Below are 22509 nucleotides of genomic sequence, written 5' to 3' on the forward strand. Positions count from 1 at the left end.
GCACGTGAAAGTCTTTACATGTATTTGCACTGGCGGATTTTTCACGGCCAACATTCCTGTGCGCGGAGGCGAGGGCCTGGGTGTTGTGAGCGGTTCTCAGGAAGCCGGGACCGGACGCGCGCAGCTGCCAGGTCCGCGGCGGACAGCGGAAGGGAAGCCGCGGGCGGGCGGCCGGGCCGGGCAGGGCCGCGCCGCCGATCCCAGGGGCCCCCGCGGCGCCGCGCACGCGCGCTAGCGTGGCGGCAGCGCCGCCGCAGGACGCAGGGAAGCCGACAAGCGAGCGGCAGCGGCGGTGGTGGTTCGCGGCAAGGGCGACGGCTCTGTGGCCGAGTGGCCGTCCGACGCGGACCTCGGTGCCCTCTTCCGCATGCGTCCGTCGGTGAGCGCGCGTCCCGAGCTATCCTGTGCCGAGTGCACGGCTCCGTGCTGGGCAGCCCGTCTGCTCCGGCCTGGGCCGCAGCCTGCGCCTGACGGCCGGGCGGCCGGGTGCAGCTGACCCCTGGGCCCGGCACCCTTCCCTTCAATGTCTGGCGAGGCGGTGGTGGGGGGACAGGCGGCGAGGCCCGGGAGGAGATGAGGCAACGCGCAGGGGCCGGGGCGGCCGGCCTGGGACGGACCGGAGGGAGGGACGCATGGGGGATGGGGTGGGAAGGGGCCGGAGAACCGCGGGGCGGCTCGGGGTGCGGGCCAGGGAGAGCCCCCGGCAGACAGGACACTGAGCACCCGAGGCGAGAAGCGGGTGGGGTGTCTTCCGAAGGACTCTGGCGGGGATGTCGCGCACCGGGGAATCTTGACAAGCTGGACGCACGGGTCTGGGGCAGCTCATCTACCGTAAACGCTCACCCTCTACCTGGCTTCTTTCCACTTGGGGGTGGAGGTCTGGAAGTGAGGGGCTGTGGGTCGTTTGTTTGCTTCTGTTTTCCTTGAACTTCACGTTTTATTGACTGGCAAAATTGTCATGAGTGCCGGCTAGGCAAACCCCAGAAATAAACAGGAATCTATGCATAAATCTGCATGAGAACAAGGAGACATGGTGTTATGTTCAATGAGAGGAATCAGTGTTTTAAAATTAGCGACAAAAAACAGTTTGAGCAGGGCTTGGAAAGAGTTTCAATCTAGGGTTCACTAGTGGAAAGAATGTGGATAGAATTCAAGGGTCCTGTAACAAGACTAGGGGTAAAATTGCATCTTAATTTTTGTTGACTAGCTGAAATTTATTATTTCCTTCAGTTAGGAAAGTAGACAACAAACCACAATAGTATTGGTCTCAGATTGATTTTAAATGCACAATCTTAGATTTGTAGTTGTTACCAATAAAAATCACAGATGTTGTTTACAGTTGATGTACATATCTCAGATATTCTTTACGCTTATCATTTCTTCGAATTTATGGGGTTACCAGATCTTATAACTAATGTGATTATAAAGCCATATCTTTTTTATTGTTTTGCTAGTATTTCTGTATAATAGGTTTCTTTCATATTCATATATATTGTGCATTTAAAATCAATCTGAGGGCTGAGGACGTGGCTCAAGCGGAAGTGCGCTCGCCTGCGTGCGGCCCGGGTTCAATCCTCAGCACCACATACAAAGAAAGATGTTGTGTCTGCCAATAACTAAAAAATAAAATATAAAAAAAAAGACCTCTGAAATCATTAGCCAAAATAAAATTAAAAAAAAAATCAATCTGAGACCATAGACTTCACCAGACTTCCAAAGCATTCCATAGCACAAATGGTTAAAAACTCCTAAAAAAGTGAGAAGTTTTGGGGCATCTATGAATGCCTGGAAATATTTGTGTCATTAGGTAAAACAGAAGACAAAGTAGACAGGATAATAGTGTAGATGAAAAAGAATTTCATGATCAAGGAAATCAAAGATTTGGATAGAATCAGAGTAGTAGATTTGTAGTTGTTGTTTATACCAGAGTGGTAGTTTGGAAAGACAGACAATAGATTTTTCATTCAGGGTACTGTTAATCAGCAAAAGAATCAGAGGAAGAAAGGGAAGTGAATATTTTGGCCCTCAGATTTTTGTATTAAGGCGCTTCCCTAGTTCCAAGTAATCTAAGTCCTCCAAGCTCTTGTGTAATTCTGTGAAAGGAAATGTTAGTGTTTGCTGATTTTTCTTAAAATCATGAGGGTGGTATGGCTTTTAAAGAGGAGGATATCCTAATTTTCTTTAAGAGAAAAATACCAGAGTCTTTATCCAAATTTATCTTCCTGTTACCCTTTTTTTCATATATGATAGGAAGTAAATGTAGAGATTATGGAGTTGAAGAGTTGGTAAGTCATTTTTTTTTTTTTTAATTCTGTTTCAGATTCTTGGAGTTCTTTGTTTTTCTATTAGTCTTGTCATTGATAAATCACTCAGCATTTTTTTTCCCCCAGAATATGTGTATCTTAAAATTTGTACTTTGTGAAACACCTGTCAACATTGGGTGGGATTTTCTACCTCTGAAATAATAGCAGTAATAAAAAAATCACTGCAGCAATTTTTTTCTGGAAAATAATTAAGAGGGAGTATTAAAATGTAAAGAAAACTATGTTTTAAAAATATTTTTAGTTGTAGATGGATACAATACCTTTATTTTATTTACTTTTATGTGGTGCTAAGGGTCTAACCCAATGTGTCACACATGCTAGGCACACCTTCCATTGCTAGGCTACAACCCCAGCTCCTAAAGAAAACTATTTTATGAAACATGATTGGTATTTGTGTAGAATTGAACATTCCATTATGAGTCCCTGCCTGGGAGAGGTCATCCCTGTCAATCTGTGCCCTTACATTGCTACCTTTATCATTCTTTGCCTGCTGCTCCTGTGTTTTCTTTCTTTCTTTTTTTTGTAGTTGTAGATGAACAGAATACCTTTATTTTATTTGTATATGGTGCTGAGGATCGAACCCAGTGCCTCACACATGCTAGGCAAGCTCTCTGCCACTGAGCTACAACCCCAGCCCTGCCCCTATGTTTTCTTTATGGCATGTGTCTATCTGGTGTTATGTTATTTGTATATTTGTTGAATATTTTAATCTTTTACTTTCCTACTTTTATGTCAGTTCTGTGACAACAGGGGCCTTTTTAAAGTCTTGCAAATAGTATTATCCATATTGAATGAAACGGAAAGTTTTCATCTAATTTTTTTGGGGAAGTACTGGGGATTGAACCCAGAGGTGTATTACTACTGATCTAGATCTTCAGCCCTTTTTATTTTGAGACAGGGTCTCACTAAGTTGGTCAGGGCCTCACTAAGTTGCTGAGGCTGGCCTCAAACTTTCAATCCTGCCAAAGCCTCCCAAGCTGCCGGGATTACAGGAGCTTGCTACCATGCCTGACTTCATCTTACATATTTTTTAAAAGATAGAATATTATTTCCTGAACACTGTGTAGTGCTTTTGTGGGCATTTGGTTCCATTTGGGTACTAATTATTTATTTATCGTGATACTGGGGATTGCACCTGTGGCCTTGGTCATACTAGGACCAATACTTTATCACTGCAGCCCTGGGCACTACTTTTTTTTTTTTAATATTTATTTTTTAGTTGTAGTTGAACACAATACCTTTTTTTTTTTTTTTAAGGAAAGCAGTCATATTTTGCATATAGCAATTTTTTTTTAAAGAGAGAAAGAATTTTTAAATATTTACTTTTTAGTTTTTGGCAGACAACATCTTTGTATGTGGTGCTGAGGATCGAACCCGGGCCGCACGCATGCCAGGCGAGCGCACTACCGCTTGAGCCACATCCCCAGCCCCACAATACCTTTATTTATTTTTATGTAGAGCTGAGGATGGAACCCAGGGCGCACGTGCTAGGTGAGCACTCAACCACTGAGCCACAACCCCAGCCCTGGGCACTACTTATTCTTTTTTTTTTTTTAAAGAGAGAGAGAGAGACAGAGAATTTATTAACATTTATTTTTCAGTTCTCGGCGTACACAACATCTTTGTATGTGGTGCCGAGGATCGAACTCGGGCCGCACACATGCCAGGCAAGCGCGCTACCGCTTGAGCCACATATCCAGCCCCCACTACTTATTCTTAGTGCTTGCTGCTATGCAGGTTTTGGTTATCCCCTAACTTTCTATGATGATGTGATAAAAAGAAAAGGTCTCTGCTTTGCTCAGGTATATTTACTGTGTGATCTTAGGTTAGTGATTTTACTTCCTAATTACTCTCCTATTCTTCCCTTTCCCCCTTACTAGAGATTGAATTTATGGGTTCTTTATCACTTAGCTATATCCTCACTTGCCTACTGGTCTCAAAACCAGCTCTCTCAGCTTCCTGAGTAGCTACTTCACACCCTGCTAATTACATTCTATATGTTGAGGCCTACAGATTTGCCTCTGTCAAAAGAGAAAAGCGGCTCTATAAGGAATAACTAGTGTACTGGCTACAGTGGCATATGCCTGTAATCCCAGGGACTTTGGAGGCTGATGCAGGAGGATCACAAGTTCAAGGCCAATGTGGGCAGCTTAGCGAGACTCTGACTCAATAGAAAATTAAAAACAGGGCTGGGGATATAGTTCAGAGGTTGAGCACCCTGGGTTCAACCTCTAGTAATACCTGTGGGCCCCCCCCCCCCAAATTGCAAACCTATAGAAGAATAATACATAAACACCCATTTAGCCTTCATCTAGATCTGCAAATTGCTAACATTTTGTCATTTTTGCTTTACACAGAGAATACATACACTTTTTGCTGAACCATATGAAAGTTAGGTGTGAATATGGATATTATTTGTTCTTTTTATTCCCAGACACTTTAGCTTTTATTTCCCAAGAACAAGGACTCTATATCTACAATTTAGTTGTAGATATACAGAGATTAAGATTTTTAACATGGATGTAATATGATTACTCTTTCAACTTTTCCTAATACTGTCCTTAGTTTGTTGTTGTCTTTTGTTTTTGATTCAAGATCTAGTTAAAGATCTTGCATGCTATTGCATGGTATCAAATCTAGGATCTTTTTGTTTTTTAATTTTTTTAGTTGTCAATGAACTTCATTTTATTTATCTATTTTTATTATTATTTTTTAAAATTTTTTAGTTATACTTGGGCACAATATCTTTATTTTGTTCATTTATTTTTATGTGGTGCTAAGGATCGAACCCAGTGCCCCACATATGTGAGGCAAGCCCTCTGCCACTGAGCCACAACCCCAGCCCCCATTTTATTTTATTTTTTTATATGCGGTGTTGAGAATCTAACCCAGTGCCTCACTCTTGCTAGGCAAGCGCTCTACCACTGAGCCACAACTCTAGTCCCAAATCTAGGATATTTTTCCAGCCTTTTTGCGGTTTCTTGTGTCAATAACATTTTTTTTTTCTTTTTGTGGTAATGAATCCAGGTCTTCATGTATGCAAAGCATTTGCTTCACCATTGAACTTCATCCTCAGCCCCAGACAGTAACATTTTTATTTTTTTTTAAATTTTTTTTTTAAAGCGAGAGGGAGAGAGAGAGAGGGAGAGAGAGAGAAGAGAGAGAATTTTAATATTTATTTTTTAGTTATCGGCGGACAAAACATCTTTGTTTGTATGTGGTGCTGAGGATCGAACCCGGGCCGAGCGCACTACCGCTTGAGCCACGTCCCCAGCCCCAGTAACATTTTTAAAAAATATTTTTTTATGTGTAGGTGGACACAATACCTTTATTTATTTATTTATTTATTATGTGGTGCAGAGGATTGAACCCAGTGCCTCATACTTGCTAGGCAACTGTTCTACCACTGATCTACAACTCTAGCCCCCATCCCCACCCCCAGTAACATTTTTAAAGCATCCCTACCACTTGTTTTGTAGAATGCTTCTCAATTGCAGTTTGTCTGAACATTCCTTCATGGTCAGATTCAGATTAAAACAAGTGATTTTAGGTCTCTTTTAGTATAGCTCATCAGGGGAACATGACACCAGTTTTGTCATTGATGTAAATTTGATTAAGGTAACGTTTAGATTTCTCTTGTAAAGACATATTTTTTCCTTTGTAATTAATAAATAATTTGCGGAGTGACTATTCTTTTTACGTTTTTGGTTGTGATTTCTAGCCAGGCATGGTATTGCATGTCTAGTACCATAATGACTGAGGAGACTGCGGAAGGAGGATCACAAGTTTGAGGTTACCTACAGCAACTTAGCAAGACTGTCAGGAATATTGAGACCCTGTCTCAAAATAAAAAGGACTGGAGATGTAGCTCAGTAACAAAGTGCCCCTGGGTTCCCCAGTTCCCCCCAAAAAAAGGTTCATATAATTTATTTTTTAAAAAAAAATATTTATTTTTTAGTTTTCGGTGGACACAACATCTTTATTTTTTTATTTTTATGTGGTGCTGAGGATCGAACCCAGCGTCCCACGCATGCCAGGCAATCACGCTACCCCTTGAGCCACATCCCCAGCCCAGGTCTGTCTGTCTGTCTGTCTTTCTTTCTTTCTTTCTTTCTTTCTTTCTATTGTAGTTGGACACAATACCTTTATTTTATTTATTCATTTATGTGATACGCTCTACCACTGAGCCACAACCCTAGCTCTAGGTCATGATTTGTGTTTTGTTTTTTTTTTTTTAATTTTATTTTTATGTGATGCTGAGGATGGAACCCAGTGCCTCATGTGCGAGGTGAGCGCTCTCACTCTGAGCCACAATCCCAGCCCCTTGGTTTTTTTTTTTAAATAAATATTTTTAGTTGTAGTTGGACACAATACCTTTATTTTACTAACTTATTTATATGTAGTGCTGAGGATCAAACCAGGGCCTCCCACATGCTAGGTGAGCATTCTGCTGCTGAGCCACAACCCCAGCCCCAAGGTCATGATTTTAATAGAGGTGCTTGTCAGAAGGGTCATGAAAATGTAGATCAGATGGCTGGGGTTGTGACTCAGTGGTAGAGAGCTTGTGAGACACTGGGATAGATTCTCAGCACCACATTTAAATAAATAAAGAAAATAGAGGTTCATCTATAACAACAAAAAAAGAAAAAAGAAAATGTAGATTGGAGATACTGACTACTAAATGGCAGAATGAGGAATCCAGGAATGCTGTGTGGAAAAGATGACATTTTAACTGCACCTTGAGTCATATATGGCTACAGGGATATTAGAGAAGGGTTCCAAGTGGAGAAGCAACTTGAACAAAGACAAGGACAAAGGAATTTGTAAATTGAATGGGAAAACATCCAGGCCCTTTTCCGGCCCTAGTACATTTAATCTCTGAAAGAGAAAAATGGTAGGAAAGATTATGAAGGTAATTGAGATGAAGAAAGGCTGAAAAATCTGGGCCACCCACCTTCTCTCTCCATTATAACCAGAAGTTCACTATGAGAGCGATCATTTGCCTCAGGTCACCATCCTACCTGGAGCCTATTGAGTGAATTGCTTCCAGGGAGCCTGAACTCAGTGTACATGCAAAGAACCAGAGAGGTTGCATGGGGAAAATGAAGAGTATGGGACTTTGGTGTCAAATCTCAGTTTGAATCCCTTCTCTGCTATATAATAGCTGAATGATCAGGCAGTAAGTTATCTGAGTTTTCTGAATCTTTTTCCTCCTGTGTGAAGAGAAGGAGATATGTACCTGCCAAGTAGGATTAAATCTACTAATGACATAGGAACATGGCTTTTACTCAGTCATTAATAGTTATCATTTGGTGCCCAACCTCTAAATCTACCTCCATTACTTTTCCACCTTGGTACCTCATCCCATACTTTAAAACAAGCTCTTTTGGTGTCTTCTTGGCTACCGTCACAGTACTTTCACTTCCCACTTCACCCGTCAGGCTTTATTGAGTGTTGTGATCTGTGTTTCAGATGGGGTACAGCACTTACTGTCTTACAAGGTGCTACTACCTGATAATGACATTCTGAAAATTGAGACAGTATATACTAACTTGTTGGTGCAGCTAACAATATAAAGGTTTTTTGTTGTTGTTGTTTTGTTTTTTGGTACTGGGAGGATTGAACTCCAGGGTACTCAACTACTGAGCCACATCCCCAACCCTATTTTGTATTTCATTTAGAGACAGGGTCTCACTGAGTTGCTTAGTGCCCTGCAGCTGAGGCTGGCTTTGAACCTGCGATTCTCCTTCCTCAGCCTCCCAAGCCACTGGGATTACAGGCATGTGCCTGGCCAACAATATGAAGTTTTTTTTTTTTTTTTAATTTATTTTTTAGTATTTGGCGGACACAACATCTTTGTTTGTATGTGGTGCTGAGGATCGAACCCGGGCCGCACGCATGCCAGACGAGCGCGCTATCGCTTGAGCCACATCCCCAGCCCAATATGAAGTTTTTTACTCTTTTTTTTTTTTTGGTACCAGGGATTGAACCTAGGGGCACCATATCCCCAGCCCATTTTATTTTTTATTTTGAGACAGGGTCTCACTAAGTTGCTGAGGCTGGCCTCAAACTTACAGGCCTTCTGGCTTAGCCTCCTGGCTTAGCCTCCTGGCTTAGCCTCCTAAGTCACTGGGATTCCTAGTAGATGCCACTGCGCCTGACTCTTTTCTTGTCTTTTAAAAAATGCTTATCTGGGGCCCAGGGTTGTAGCTCACTGGTAGAGCACATATCTAGCATGTGTGAGACACTGGGTTTGAACGTCAACACCACATAAGATGAATAAAATGAAGGTATTGTACCCATCTACAACTGAAAATATTTTTAAAAATGCTTATCTCTATTTTCTGAATATATTTCAATGTGTATTATAATTTTTTTAAAGACATTTTCAGAAGGTCATTTCTTTTTTGTTCCTAAACTGAAACCTAATCTTGACACTGCAATGCACTGGTCAGAGTAAGTGGTGGATATCTATTAATACTTCTGCCTTATTTACTTATGTGTGTATGTGTGTGTGTGTATATATATATATAAATAAAATGATGGTTGAACAAATGTTTGAAAAGGGAAAAAACATACTTCATAGGAGTCTGTATAATTTAGTTTCAAGGTGAACCAGATACCTTAAATATTTGTAACTGAAAGAAAAGCATAACTTGATTTTAGAACCATGTATGTGCATGTGTGCTTGTGTCTTTGCTGTGTTGTGCTTTCAGTGCAGGGCTTGAGCATGCTACACAAGCCTAGGCTACTGCTCTACCACTGGGCTACTTCCCAAGCCCTTGTGTGTATTTCTATGCACATTTTTTTAGTATGCTATCTTCTTAATATAAGACTTTAAACATACTCTTTTAACTGTAAAAACAGGCATGATGTCTGCTCATTACTTAAGATGTCTGTCCAAAAGGTGCTTTCTTGGTCTTGCTCCTGTATAGTGCCAGTACATCCATGCAGAGACTAGTGGAAAGCATGTTGTAAAACGTGTTCAATTGGGCTGGGGATGTGGCTCAAGCGGTAGCGCGCTCGCCTGGCATGCGTGCGACCCGGGTTCGATCCTCAGCACCACATACCAACAAAGATGTTGTGTCCGCCGAGAACTAAAAAATAAATATTAAAAAAAAATTCTCTTTCTCTCTCTCTCTCTCTCTCTCTCTCTTTAAAAAAAAAAAAAAGAGAAAAAAACGTGTTCAATTTTTTTCCTTACTAATTTGTTTTATTAATTATTTTCTGTGAGACTTTGGAAGGGTTAAACTGTGATTTTTCTCCTGGAAAATTTAAAACACAAATTAATCAAGGGATATTAGACTGTGTTCAGGGTCAGAGTCAGTATTCTTTCAAGCAATCTTTTTTTGTTTTGGGGGTTAAGGGGAAGGAATGGGGTCTAGCTATATTCCCTAGGCTAACCTCAAATTCCTGTGGCCCCAGCAATCCTCCTGCCTCGTTCTCCCAAATAGTTGGGACTATAACACCCACCCACAATCTTTTTTTTTTTTTTTTTTTAATACTAGAGATTGAACCCAGGGGCACTTTAACATTGAGTTACATCCCCAGACCTTTTTATTTTTAATTTTGAGATAGGGCCCCCTAATTTGCTGAGGCTAGCTTTGAACTTGAAATTTTCTTGCCTCAGCCTCCAAAACTGCTGGTATTATAGCCATGTACCTCTGTGCCTGGTGGATTAATTCCTTTTGCAGAATTTTTTTCATCTACGCTGCCTTCTTTTGAACCAAGGAATCTAAGTTTGAATTCTTTAGTGTTTGTTTTTAACATCTAACCATTTAATGTTGTGATGGGACAAGTTGAATTCTGACAAAAGTAACTAATCAAACTCTTCTATGAGTAAGTTTCTATTTCATCATCTCAAAACGTTAATAATGATGGTAATGATAAGAATGATAACATTTATTAAGTTCCTTCTCTTTTTCTAAGTCATTGTATAAACTGTTTGAAATTATTAATACTCAAAATAAAAAATACAAAGAACAAATATTATCAGTTTTATGAAAGACCATTCTGGTAAATGTAATGAAACAGACATAATGGCCTGTTTGCTTACATGCTTTAATTTTGAGTATGAACTCTTGAGTCTGAAGCAAGCTTTGCTAGTATTACCGCTCAGCAAAAATGCAGCAGAAGCTCAGAGTTCTCTTTCTGCTCCTCCATTTGGTTGTTTTTGTACGCCCACTATATTTATGGAAGAAGCTAAGTTTATCCCAGGGACTAGAGCTTCCTCAAAGCATGTGGGTGGGGAAGTGTTCCTCTCAGAAATTTCCAGAGGGTTCTGAGGATTTTATTTTATTTTTAATTTTTTTGTGATGCTGGAGATCCAGTCCAGGGCCTCTCAAATACTGGACAGGTGTTTTACCACTGAGCTGCATTGCCAGCCCCTGAGGATTTTAGATTTTTCTTAGTTATTTGGTTCATCTTGATCTCAAAATTTGGGCTGGGGTTGTGGCTCACCAGTAGATTGCTCGCCTAGCACGTATGAGGCCCTGGATTCAATCCTCAGCACCACATAAAAATAAATAAGTAAAATAAAGGTATTATGACCAACTACATAATATAAAATATAAAATATATATATACACACACACACACACATATATATATATATATATATATATATATATATCTTAGTTGTCATTAGAGATTATTGAATTGGAGAAAGTTAAATTTAGTGGTATTTAATTTCAACCTAATAAAATTAGTGGAAATTTATCTATTTATGAAAGTTCATGATACCCTTTTCTAGATTGCATGGATAATTTGTCTTGTTTTGTTGTTTTGGCTGGGGATGGGTTGGCGGGTACCAGGGATTGAACTTAGGGGCACTTGCCCACTGAGCCACATCCCACCCCTATTTTGTATTTTATTTAGACAGGGTCTCACTGAGTTGCTTAGTGCCTCGCTTTTGCTGAGGCTTACTTTGAACTCACTATCTTCCTGCCTCAGCCTCCTGAGTTGCTGGGATTACAGGGCATGGATAGTTTTGTGTCATTTATTTCTTCTGGGAAATAAAGGGATATAATTTTAATGTCATTGCAGTTCTGCTTACTGGGTTGTAGCTTGTTATTGTTGAAGTAGGTCTTATTTTGAAATTAATTACTGTGTCTTTTCTAATGCACTTGAAAATTTCTTTTAATATTTTTTTTTTTAAAGAGAGAGGGGGGAGAGAGAGAGAGAGAATTTTTAATATTTATTTATTTTTTTTAGTTCTCGGCGGACACAACATCTTTGTTGGTATGTGGTGCTGAGGATCGAACCCGGGCCGCACGCATGCCAGGCGAGCGCGCCACCACTTGAGCCACATCCCCAGCCCCCTTAATATGTTTTTATTCACAGAATTTGTTCTGTTTCAGTAATTGCATTAGCCATTGTCAGCAGACAACTTCTCAGTGCAAAGTTGTTGTTGTTGTTGTTGTTATTATTATTATTATTATTATTGATACTAAGAGTTGAACCCAGGGGCTCATTACCTCTGAGCTACATCCCAGCCCTTTTTATGTTTTATTTTGAGACAGGGTCTTGCTGAGTTACAGAGGCTGGCTTTTGACATTTGACCTCTTGTCTCAGCCTCCTGAGTAGCTGGTATAGGTGTGCACCACTGTGTCTGGGTTGTTATTTTTTTTTAATTACTAAAGTAATCAATGTTCTTTGTTTTAAAAAATGCTAATATGAAAGCTTTTCTTTTTTGTGCAGTACTGGGGATCTGCCACTGAGCTACATCTTTAAGTCCTTTTTATTTTTATTCTGAGCCACTAAATTGCTTCAAAATAAATTGCCCACACTGGCCTCAAACTTGTGATCCTCTTCTCAGCCTCCCAAGTTGCTGGGATTGCAGGAGTACACCACCATGCCTAGCAAATTCCTTCCCCACATGGTATGTATACACATACATTTATGTATGATTTAAAGTTTTTCTTTTTTTCCCCCAGAATTATAGTTAACATTATATGTGTTTGCTAAATGCTTTACACACCTTAACTATTTAACTTTCAGAATTCTGTTCTGTGAACATATCTTATATATTAGGTTGTCTTTTATCTATTTGCAGATGACGAAATCTAGGCATAGAGAAATAAAACAACTAGCCCAGTATTGTACGGCTACTGAGTGGCAAAGCTGAGATTTGAGCCCAAGTAGTCTTTTTTTTTTTTTTTTTTTTTTTTTTTGAGAGAGAGAGAGAGAGAGAGAGAGAGAGAGAGAGAGAATTTTAATATTTATTTTTTAGTTTGTATGTGGTACTGAGGATCGAACCCAGGCCGCATGCATGCCAGGCAAGCACGCTACCACTTGAGCCACATCCCCAGCCCTGGTTGCTGTTTTTTAATCATTTTGGAACTATTTACCAACAGCATGGCTAATTTTTTAAAAATATTTATTTTTTAGTTGTAGTTGGATACAATACTTTTATTTAATTTGTTTATTTTTATGTGGTGCTGAGAATTGAACCCAGGGCCTCACACATGCTAGGCAAGCACTGTGCCCCTGAGCCACAACCCCAGCCCAGCATGGCTAATTTTTAATCTGAAGCATTGCCCTTTTTTCTTCATTGTTCATGGAACCCAGGGCCTTGTGCATGCGAGGCAAGCACTCTACCACTGAGCTACAGCCTCAACTTTTCTTTAGTCTTTTTTTTTTTTAGTTGAACACAATATCTTTATTTTATTTATTTTTTTGTGGTGCAATTAATTATTTATAAACTGAAACATTTATTCAGCACCTGCTATAGGCCAGTCACTGTACTAAGTTATGGAGGGTAACAAGATGGGTATGTACCTACTTTGGGGAACTTGGGAATTTTGTTGTGAAAACAAATTTTGCTGCAAACAGTGTGAAATTGCAGTGGGAGATATGGGCCCAAATGAGGATGTGTCTGAGTCAAGGAAATGGTGGCTTAAGCCTCTGTTGCGTTGAGCTGTGCCAGATGCCTACATGGGATCTAACAGACCAATGAAAGGAGTAGGCAGAACATCTAAAAAGAGGCTACACAGAAGACTGTCTTGTGAGAAACAGTCGAAGTTGTCATTGGAATGTTGTATGTCCCTAAGAGAACATGAGCCCCTTAAGGGCAGACCTTGTCTATTTTGTTCATCACTGCCTAGCACATAGTAGGTATTTAATAATAAACATTCATTGAATATATGAGTGAAGGAAGTATTAAAGTTTATTGTATTTGTCTCAGTTTTTTGGAAAGAGAATTAATTTATTAGTATGTTATTACCTGGCAATTTTTAGATAATGAAATTTAATAAAACATTATAAAATGAATAAGAAATGTTCTAGCACTAAAGGAGGTATGTGTTGTAAGGAGAAACAAGTGTAGACAAATCATTGTAATTCAGCATGGTATGTATAAAAAAATTTTGCAAGGAGCACTGTTATGTGGATTGGTTAGATCACTGAAAAGTGTTGGGTAATTAAGAAGCTCATGTTAAAATTATTTGATTGACAGAACACCAGAGATAACATTGTAGCAGGTCACAAAAAATGGTATCATGTCCTTTTTCGTCTTATCACATTAATAGGAATGTTAAATACTATGAGGGGAAAGTGTGTCTATAATTTTAATTATTTATTTATTGATACTGGGGATTGAACCAGAGGTGCTTTACTATTGACTGAACAATATCCTCAGCCCTTTTTATTTTTTATTTTGAGACAGGATCTCATAGAGTTGCTGAGACTGGGGTCAAACTTACTATATCCTCCTGCCTCAGCCTCCCAAGTTGCTGGGATTACAGGCCTATGCCACTGCCCCTGGCAGTGTAATTTTTAAAATGACAGTTCTATGGCAATGTAGCTATCGGTATATAAAAATCTTTCCTATGCTTAATCTTTTAGTTGCATAATCTTATTTTTTCCAAGCCTTATTTAATACTTTTTTTGGTGGTAGTGGTGGTACTGGTGAGCAAACCCAGAGGCATTCTACTACTGAGCTACATCCCCAGCCCTTTTTACTTCTTTTTACTTTTTGTTCTGAGAAAGAATCTTGCTAGGTATTGAGGCTGGCCTTGAACTTGTGATTCTCCTGCCTCAGCCTCCCAAGGTGCTGGGATTACAGGTGTGCACCACCATGTCTGGCTTTATTGATTTTTTTGATAGTGTGTCTCTCCCACCTTCTCCCCCTGCCATAGATAGGAGTTTGTTTTTTGGATATGTTTTGTGTATGGGGAGTACTCGGGATTGAACTCATGACCTTCTACATGCTAGGTAAGTGTCCTACCCTGAGCTTTATCTCTAGACCTTTTAAAAATTTGAGACAAGGTCTCACTTAGTTGTCCACACTGATCTTGAAGTTGTGATCCTCTTGCCTTAGTTCTCCCCCTGCCTGGTAGCTGGGATTACAGGTGTGCACCACCATGCGTGGCTATATAGCTAGTTTTAGGTTCATTGCATTATTCTTTAGAATCTTCCTATCCAGAACTTTATTAGTATATTTAAGTCTTAAACTATATGGAGGACCTGTTGTGTATGGCTGAGTGTGTTTATTATCTGGGCACCATTCTGTATTAATTCCTTAGAACTTTTTATATACTTCCATGTAGCATTTTAACTTAGAATTTGAGAGAATTTACTTGATCCTGAAGTCCAGCTACTTTGTCAGGCAATTGGATGCTTTCCAAGAAAGTTATACACCTGCTGACTTATATATTAGTAGTTGAAGAAAGAGTGAGGCTATTATAAGTAGTAACCTTGACCATAAATTAAAGCATTCATTATTAAAAGATGATTGGCTTAGTCATTAAAACTGATTTCTGAAGCCAGATATACTTGGATTCTGTTCTTAACTTTGCTAGTAACTAATTTGATTTTGGGAAAATACTTAAATTTTTCAATTTCCCCAGGTGTAAATTGTGATTAAGAATATCTTTTAGGGGGCTGGGGTTGTGGCTCAGAGGTAGAGAGCTCACTTACCATGCATGAGGCCTGGGTTCCATCCTCAGCACCACATAAAAATAAAATAAAGATATTGTGTTCACCTATAACTAAAAAATAAAATATTAAAATAAGCATATCTTTTAGGCTGGGTGTATAATAGGGTGGTAAAGTGTTTATTTTTTATTTATTTTTATTTTTTTAGAGAGAGGGAGAGAGAGAGAATTTTAATATTTATTTTTTAGTTATCGGCAGACACAACAACTTTGTTTTGTATGTGGTGCTGAGGATCGAACCCGGGCCGCATGCATACCAGGCGAGCGCGCTACCGCTTGAGCCACATCCCCAGCCCTAAAGTGTTTATTTTTTAAAAAAAAATTTTTTTGAGGGGGTACTTGGGAGTGAACTCAGGGGCACTCAACCACTAAGTTGTATCCCCAGCCCTATTTTGTATTTTATTTGGAGACAGAGTCTCATTGAGTTGATTAGTGCCTCGCTTTTGCTGAGGCTGGCTTTGAACTCGAAATTCTGCCTCAACTTCCCAAGCCTCTGGGATTATAGGTGTGCGCCACCACACTTGATGTACTTTTTTTAAAAAAAATTATAAATATAGTTGATGGACTTTATTTTATTCATTTATTCATATGTGGTGCTGAGAATTGAACCCAGTGTCTCACACATGCTAGGCAAGCACTCTACCACAGAGCTACAATCTCAGTCCACCCGGATTTCTTAAACAAGAAAAGGAAATATATTTGCCTTCCTTTGGTACAGCAGAAATTAGTGCAAAAAGTAGTAGAGTTATGGAAATTTTGTGTCAGATTTATGTATTTCGTTTCTGATCACAGTTTTGTGTGATTATTAAAACCTTGCAGTATATTACCAGATGTTAATGAGTTCTAGAACATCACATGGTAGCTTGTCCCTTTTCTAGGTGAAGGTTTTTAGAGATTGTGATAAATTACAGTGTTCAAATTCTTTTCTCAAGTTTGTTTAAGTGTTCTTACTGAAAATAGTTGCTAAATTGGATGTTTGAAGTTAGAAGTATATTATTTGTGTAATTAAAAAATTTAAGATTTTATTTTTTAGAACAGTTTAAAATTTATAGGAAAATTAAATACAGAGAACCCTTTAGACCCAGTACCAAATTCCCTTTATTACTAATGTTTTACCTTAATATGGTGTACTTGGGGGCTGGGATTGTGGCTCAGCAGTAGAGTGCTCACTTAGCATGGGCAAGGCACTGGATTCGATTCTTAGCACCACATTAAAAAAACTAAGTAAAATAAAGGTGTTGTCCAACTATAACTATAAATAAATAAATAAATTAATTAATGGTGTACTTGTTACAAAGAGTGAACTAATATTGATATATAATTATTCACTATAAAGTTCATACTATAGTCAGATATCTTCAGTTTTCACCTGATGTTGTTTTTCTATTCCAGCATACTATATTTAGTTCTCATTGTATAATTTTTTTTCAAAATATTTATTTTTTAGTTGGACACAATAGTTTAATTTTGTTTATTTTTATGTGGTGCTAAGGTTCAAACCCAGGGCCTCGAATGTGCTAGGCTAGTGCTTTACTGCTGAGCCACAACCCCAGCCCTGTCATTGTGTAATTTTTAATGGGATTATCTTAAATTAGATTTTTGCAAATGTTGCTTTATTCTCAAATTTCAAAGCCATATCATGTGTGCTGAGGTATATTATATTTCTAATAATGCTCTTAGATTGAAGATAACTGGCCCTTTAATTTCTTAATTTCTTTTTTTTTTAATTTTAATATTTATTTATTTATTTTTTAGTTTTCAGCGGACACAACATCTTTGTTTGTATGTGGTGTTGGGGATCGAACCCGGGCCACAGGCATGCCAGGCGAGCGCGCTACCGCTTGAGCCACATCCCCAGCCCTGGCCCTTTAGTTTCACTATTAGTCTTTTTCCAGCATAGTTTCCATAATGTTAGCAAATAGTCTGTCTTACCACTTTAGTTATGACTTCAATCTTTGCCACTTACTTTTATGAAAAGGTTCATTTTGGTGAGTTCTGTCATTTGATGGACATAGAGTCTGCTTTGTCTCAGTGAAATAATAATAAAAAAAAAATAATAATTATTATTATTTTGTAGCATTTGCCCATCTGAACTTTCAACTTCAGGAAGGTTGAGCTGTTTCTAATACGGGACACTTCTTCCCATGATGTTCTTCTTTTAAAAAAATTTTTTTTTTATTCTAATTAGTTATATATGATAGCAGAATGTATTTCAATTCATATTACACAAATAGAGCATAATTTTTCATGTCTCTGGTTAAATATAAAGTAGAGTCACACCATTCATATTTTCATACATTACTTAGGGTAATGATGTCTGCCTAAAATTACTTTTTGTTTAACAAGAATAATGACATCCTTCACTGTGGAGTCATTTTTTAGACCTCTCACAGTTTACTGTGTGAGGTAGATAAAGGTATTATCTCAACTTTGTTGAAGTGATCAGTTGCAAGTCACCTTGCCAGTGGGTGTCAGAGCCTGGTCCTCAACTCCTCAGATTTTCTGGTTCCAGTTTTAGTATCCTTTCCACTATGTTGACGAAAGTATTCTGAATTAAACTAAGAAAATAGGAAGTGGTCTTCTTGTATTGACTGTCTTAATGTTATTCCTGAGTGTTATCTGGTTGATAAAGAGGTGATTAGTTTGTTCACCTGACAACTCTAGTTGTCACAGTTTAGAACTGTTGGATACATATCATTAAGTTGGGATGTCTTTAATTAGAAATTCTCAACAGTAAAAACTTGGAATGTGATTTTTGTCCCATAGAAACTTTAAAATATTTTTCCTACTTTTGAGACCTTCTCTTGAATCTTAGGAATTCATTTAAGTGTAATTGTTAGCATTTGTAATGTTTATCCTCCTTGGAACTGTTTTTTTTTTTTTGTTTCCAAGGATTGAACCCAGAGATGCTTAATCACTGAGCCACATCCCCAGCCCTTTTTAAAAATAATTTATTTAGAGACAGGGTCTCACTGAATTGCTTGGGGCCTTGCTTAGTTGCTGAGTCTGGCTTTGAACTCATGCTGTTCCCGCCTCAGCCTCCTAAGCCACTGGGATTAGAGGCATGCACCACCACTCCTGGCCCTCCTTGGAATTTAAAAAAAAATTATTTTAGTTATTGATATATATTTATTTTATTTATTTATTTTTATGTGGTGCTGAGGATCAAACCCAGTGCCTCACACATGCTAGGCAAGCTCTTTACCACTGAGCCACACCCCCAGCCCCTCCTTGGAATTTTTAATGTATTTTATAATTCACAAATTCTACCTTATTAGGCTGTGCTGCCTCTTCATGCTTTGCATTAGTGTAGTTTTGATTGTTTATCATGCATGGGTTGGCAAACGTTTTTCTTTAGAGGGCAAGATAGTAAATATTTTAGGCTTATGGGCCATAAAGACTATGGAGGAGTCTTGAAACTATTCAACTTTACCATCGTGGCTGTGTGACATGAATGCAGTCAGATTTTATTTATTTATATATACACACACACACACACACACACACAAATGGACATGGATATGTTCCAATAAAACTTCATTTTTATAAAACCAAGGCTGAACTTGGCCCTGCAGCCATGGTTTGCTGCTCCCTACTCCCTTATCATTGTGGAAGTATACGGAAACTCATTGTGCTTAACTATTTCCACTAAAATCTCTCCACTGGGCTCTTGGTGATACATATTAATTATGTGAGTTGAGAAGCTTAAATTTATTCTTCAAAAGTTTAATATTTAATATGCATTGTTATAATCTGTTCATTTTAGTTAATTTCTGAGGACTAGAGATTTAAACTCATTTTGCTTTACTACTGAATTCATTCCCAGCCTTTTTTTTTTGAAAGAATTTTTAAAATATTTTTTAGTTGTAGTTGGACACAGTACCTTTATTTTATTTATTTATTTTTATGTGGTGCTGAGGTTCAAACCCAGGGCCTTGCATATGCTAGGCGGGCACTCTACTTCTGAGCCACAACTCCAGCCCTCATTCCCAGCCCTTTCTATATTTTGTTTTGAGATAGGGTCTTACTAAGTTGCTGAGACTGGCCTTGAATTTACAATCTTCCTGCCTTAGCCTCCCGAGTAGAATTATAGCTGGGATTATACCACTGTAGCTTTATTTTATTTTTGTAGAAAAAGTGGTAAGTGGTATTAAACTTAAGTGGTCAAAGTCTAGTTTTTGACCATTTAAAAAATAAATGAGTTAGTGGATCATGCCTGTAATCCCAGTGGTTTAGGAGGCTGAAGTAGGAGGATCAAAGTTGGAGGCCAGTCTCAGCAATTTAATGAGCCCTTTAGCAACTTAGAGAGACCCTTCCTCAAAGTGAAAAGGACTGGGATATAGCTCAGCGGTCAGCGGTAAAGCACCCCTGGGTTCAATCCCTAATGTCCGTCCCCTAATCAGAAAAATGCTTACAAATTTTAGGAAAAATTATATATTATATATTATTTTTAGGTATACCTACTGTTCATTTTAAAATTCCTTGATATTATTCATGCTCTCTTTCCACAGCAGTTTGTGACAATGCAAGTCTAAGCAGAGGCGTATTAAGAATTTCTTGTGTTTGGCCATGATATTTGGATGGGGCAAAACTCATAGGTCTAAGATATGCTCTCGGACTTTGAAGGGACCTTCTTTCTTGCTGAAAAGATAGGATGTAGAAACTACAGATGGAAAAAAAAATAGAACTAGTGTCAAGTTAGTGATATGAATAGTGAGTGCTTCATGAGTTCAGAATTGGGATTTGTCACTGGGGGATAGCCTGTATGGGAGGGAAGGAAGGTTTTATTGAGTTAGGGCTTGGAAATTAGAGGATGTAGATTAGATGGGCCTGATATAAACATGAAGTTGAATTGAAGATAAAATAAAAATGGGTATGCTAAGCCCCAGGCCAACATGATTCTAAATGGAGAAAAATTGAAAGCATTCCCTCTAAAAACTGGAACAAGGCAGAGATGCCCTCTTTCATCACTTGTATTTAACATAGTTCTTGAAACACTGGCCAGAGCAATTAAACAGACAAAAGATACAGATAGGAAAAGAAGAACTGAAATTAGCACTGTTTGCTGATGATATGATTCTATACCTAGAAGACCCAAAATAATTCCACCAGAGAAGTTCTAGAACTAGTAAATAAATTCAGCAAAGTAGTGCTGCAGTCTGGCTAGGCACAAATCCGAGCCACTGAAGCAGGAACAAACTTTATTTCTGAACTCCATCAGCGCACTCCACATACACTCCTGGGAACTTTCCCTAACTGGCTCCTCCAGCAACCACCAATCCCTCCTCTGGCACTTCCCCAACCAATGGGAACTCTCCGGGAATCCCCACGAGAACTCCAAAGTAGCAGGACTCCAAAGTAGCAGGCCCAGGCGGACAGCAGGCCTCTAATATACACAGCTTAACATAACCATTATCATCTCAATGGCTTGCTGGCATCACCTCTCAACCACTCAGTTCTGGCAAAAATGCCATGCGTCATTCAGACTCTGCTATGGCTCTCAGCAAAGTAGCAGAATATAAAATCAATACCTATAAATCAAAGGCATTTCTGTATATCAGTGACAAATCCTCTGAAAGGAAAATGAGGAAAACTACCCCATTTATAATAGCCTAAAAAAAATAAAACAAAATACTTGGGAATCAACTTGAAAAACTATAGAACACTAAAGAAAGAAAGAAAGAAGACCTTAGAAGATGGAAAGATCTACCTTGTTCTTAGATAGGCAGAATTAATACTCAAAATGACCATACTTCCAAAAGCACTATACAGATTTAATGCAATTCCAATCAAAATGCCAGTGACATTCCTCATAGAAATAGAAAAAGCAGTCTTGAAATTCATCTGGAAAATTAAGAGACCCAGAATAGTTAAAGCAGTCCTTAGCAAGAAGAGTGAAGCAGGTGGCATCACTATACCAGACCTTAAACAATACTACAGAGCAATGATGTAACAAAAATAACATGGTATTGGCACCAAAATAGACTTGTAGACCAATGGTATGAGAATAGAGGACACAGAGACTAACCCACATAATTACAGTTATCTTATATTAGACAAAGGCACCAAAAACATACATTGGAGAAAAAATAGCATCTTAAACAAATGGTGCTGGGAGAACAGGAAATTCATATGCAACAAAATGAAATTAAGGAGCTGAAGTTGTAGCTCAGCAATAGAGCACTTGCCTCATATGTGTGAGGCACTGTGTTCGATTCCTAGCACCACATATGATAAGCAAATAAAATAAAGGTCTGCCGTAGTCTGGCTGGGCACAATTCAGGAGCCACTTGTCAAAAGAAACTAACTTTATTTTTAGAACCACACACACCAAACAAAACAGCTCCTCAGGAAAAAACCCTCAGAGCCCAACTGCCACCACCGTCTTCCCACAAGCCTCTCCACCTCCCACAATCCTCCTGCTCTTGAGGCCGATTGGCTGGGTCGCATGGGTGGAGCCAAAGAAGTCCCCCAATGAGCAGCTCCGTGGTCTGAAAGGGCAGGGAAACAGCCCAATGAGCATCACCGCAGAGGAGCCAATCAGCTAGATGTTGCTAGGGCCGCTGTGAGCCAATCATCAGCTGGCAGTCTGAAGGGCGGGGAAACAGCCCAATGAACATCACCGCAGAGGAGCCAATCAGCTAGATGTTGCTGGGGCCGCTGTGAGCCAATCATCAGCTGGCAGCTGGAAGTTTGCTAGGCCCCCTTTGGCTGTGGCTCTCAACAAAGGTCCATCAACATCTCATTCATATATATATATATGTGTGTGTATATATATATATATATATAATGAAACTAAGCTCCTAGCTCTCACCATGCACAAAACTCAAAGTGATCAAGGGCCTGGGAATTAAACCAGAGACACTGCGCCTATTAAAAGAAAAAGTAGGCCCTAATCTTTATCATGTGGGATTAGGCCCCAACTTCCTTAATAAGACTCCTATAGCACAAGAATTAAAATCAAGAATCAATAAATGGGATGGATTCAAACTAAAAAGCTTCTTCTCAGCAAAAGAAACAATCAGTGAAGTGAATAGAGAGCCTACAATAGGGAACAAATTTTTACCACATGCACATCAGATAGAGCATTAATCTCTGGGATATAGAAAGAACTAAAAAAATCTTAACACCAAAAAAAAAAAAAAAAAAACAAAACCAACCAAACAAACAAAAACAACAACAAAACAAATAACTCAATCAATAAATGGGCCAAGGAACTGAACAGACACTTCTCGGAAGGTGATATATAG

At 38.9% G+C, this 22509-nt stretch overlaps 1 protein-coding gene across 5 annotated transcripts in view; it reads left to right on the forward strand.

Annotated features, from left to right (window-relative positions):
* Positions 1–249: 249 nt before the first annotated feature.
* Positions 250–22509, forward strand: part of Gapvd1 (GTPase activating protein and VPS9 domains 1) — an 88288-nt gene continuing 66028 nt past the window's right edge. For all 5 annotated transcript variants that reach the window (XM_077797102.1, XM_026386256.2, XM_026386257.2 and 2 more), the window contains exon 1: positions 250–379. The gene's annotated coding sequence lies outside the window, so the exon portion shown is untranslated. The remainder of the gene's footprint in view (positions 380–22509) is intronic.

The sequence above is a fragment of the Urocitellus parryii genome, chromosome 4 (genome assembly GCF_045843805.1).
Source record: "Urocitellus parryii isolate mUroPar1 chromosome 4, mUroPar1.hap1, whole genome shotgun sequence".
Taxonomy (NCBI): Eukaryota; Metazoa; Chordata; class Mammalia; order Rodentia; family Sciuridae; genus Urocitellus; species Urocitellus parryii.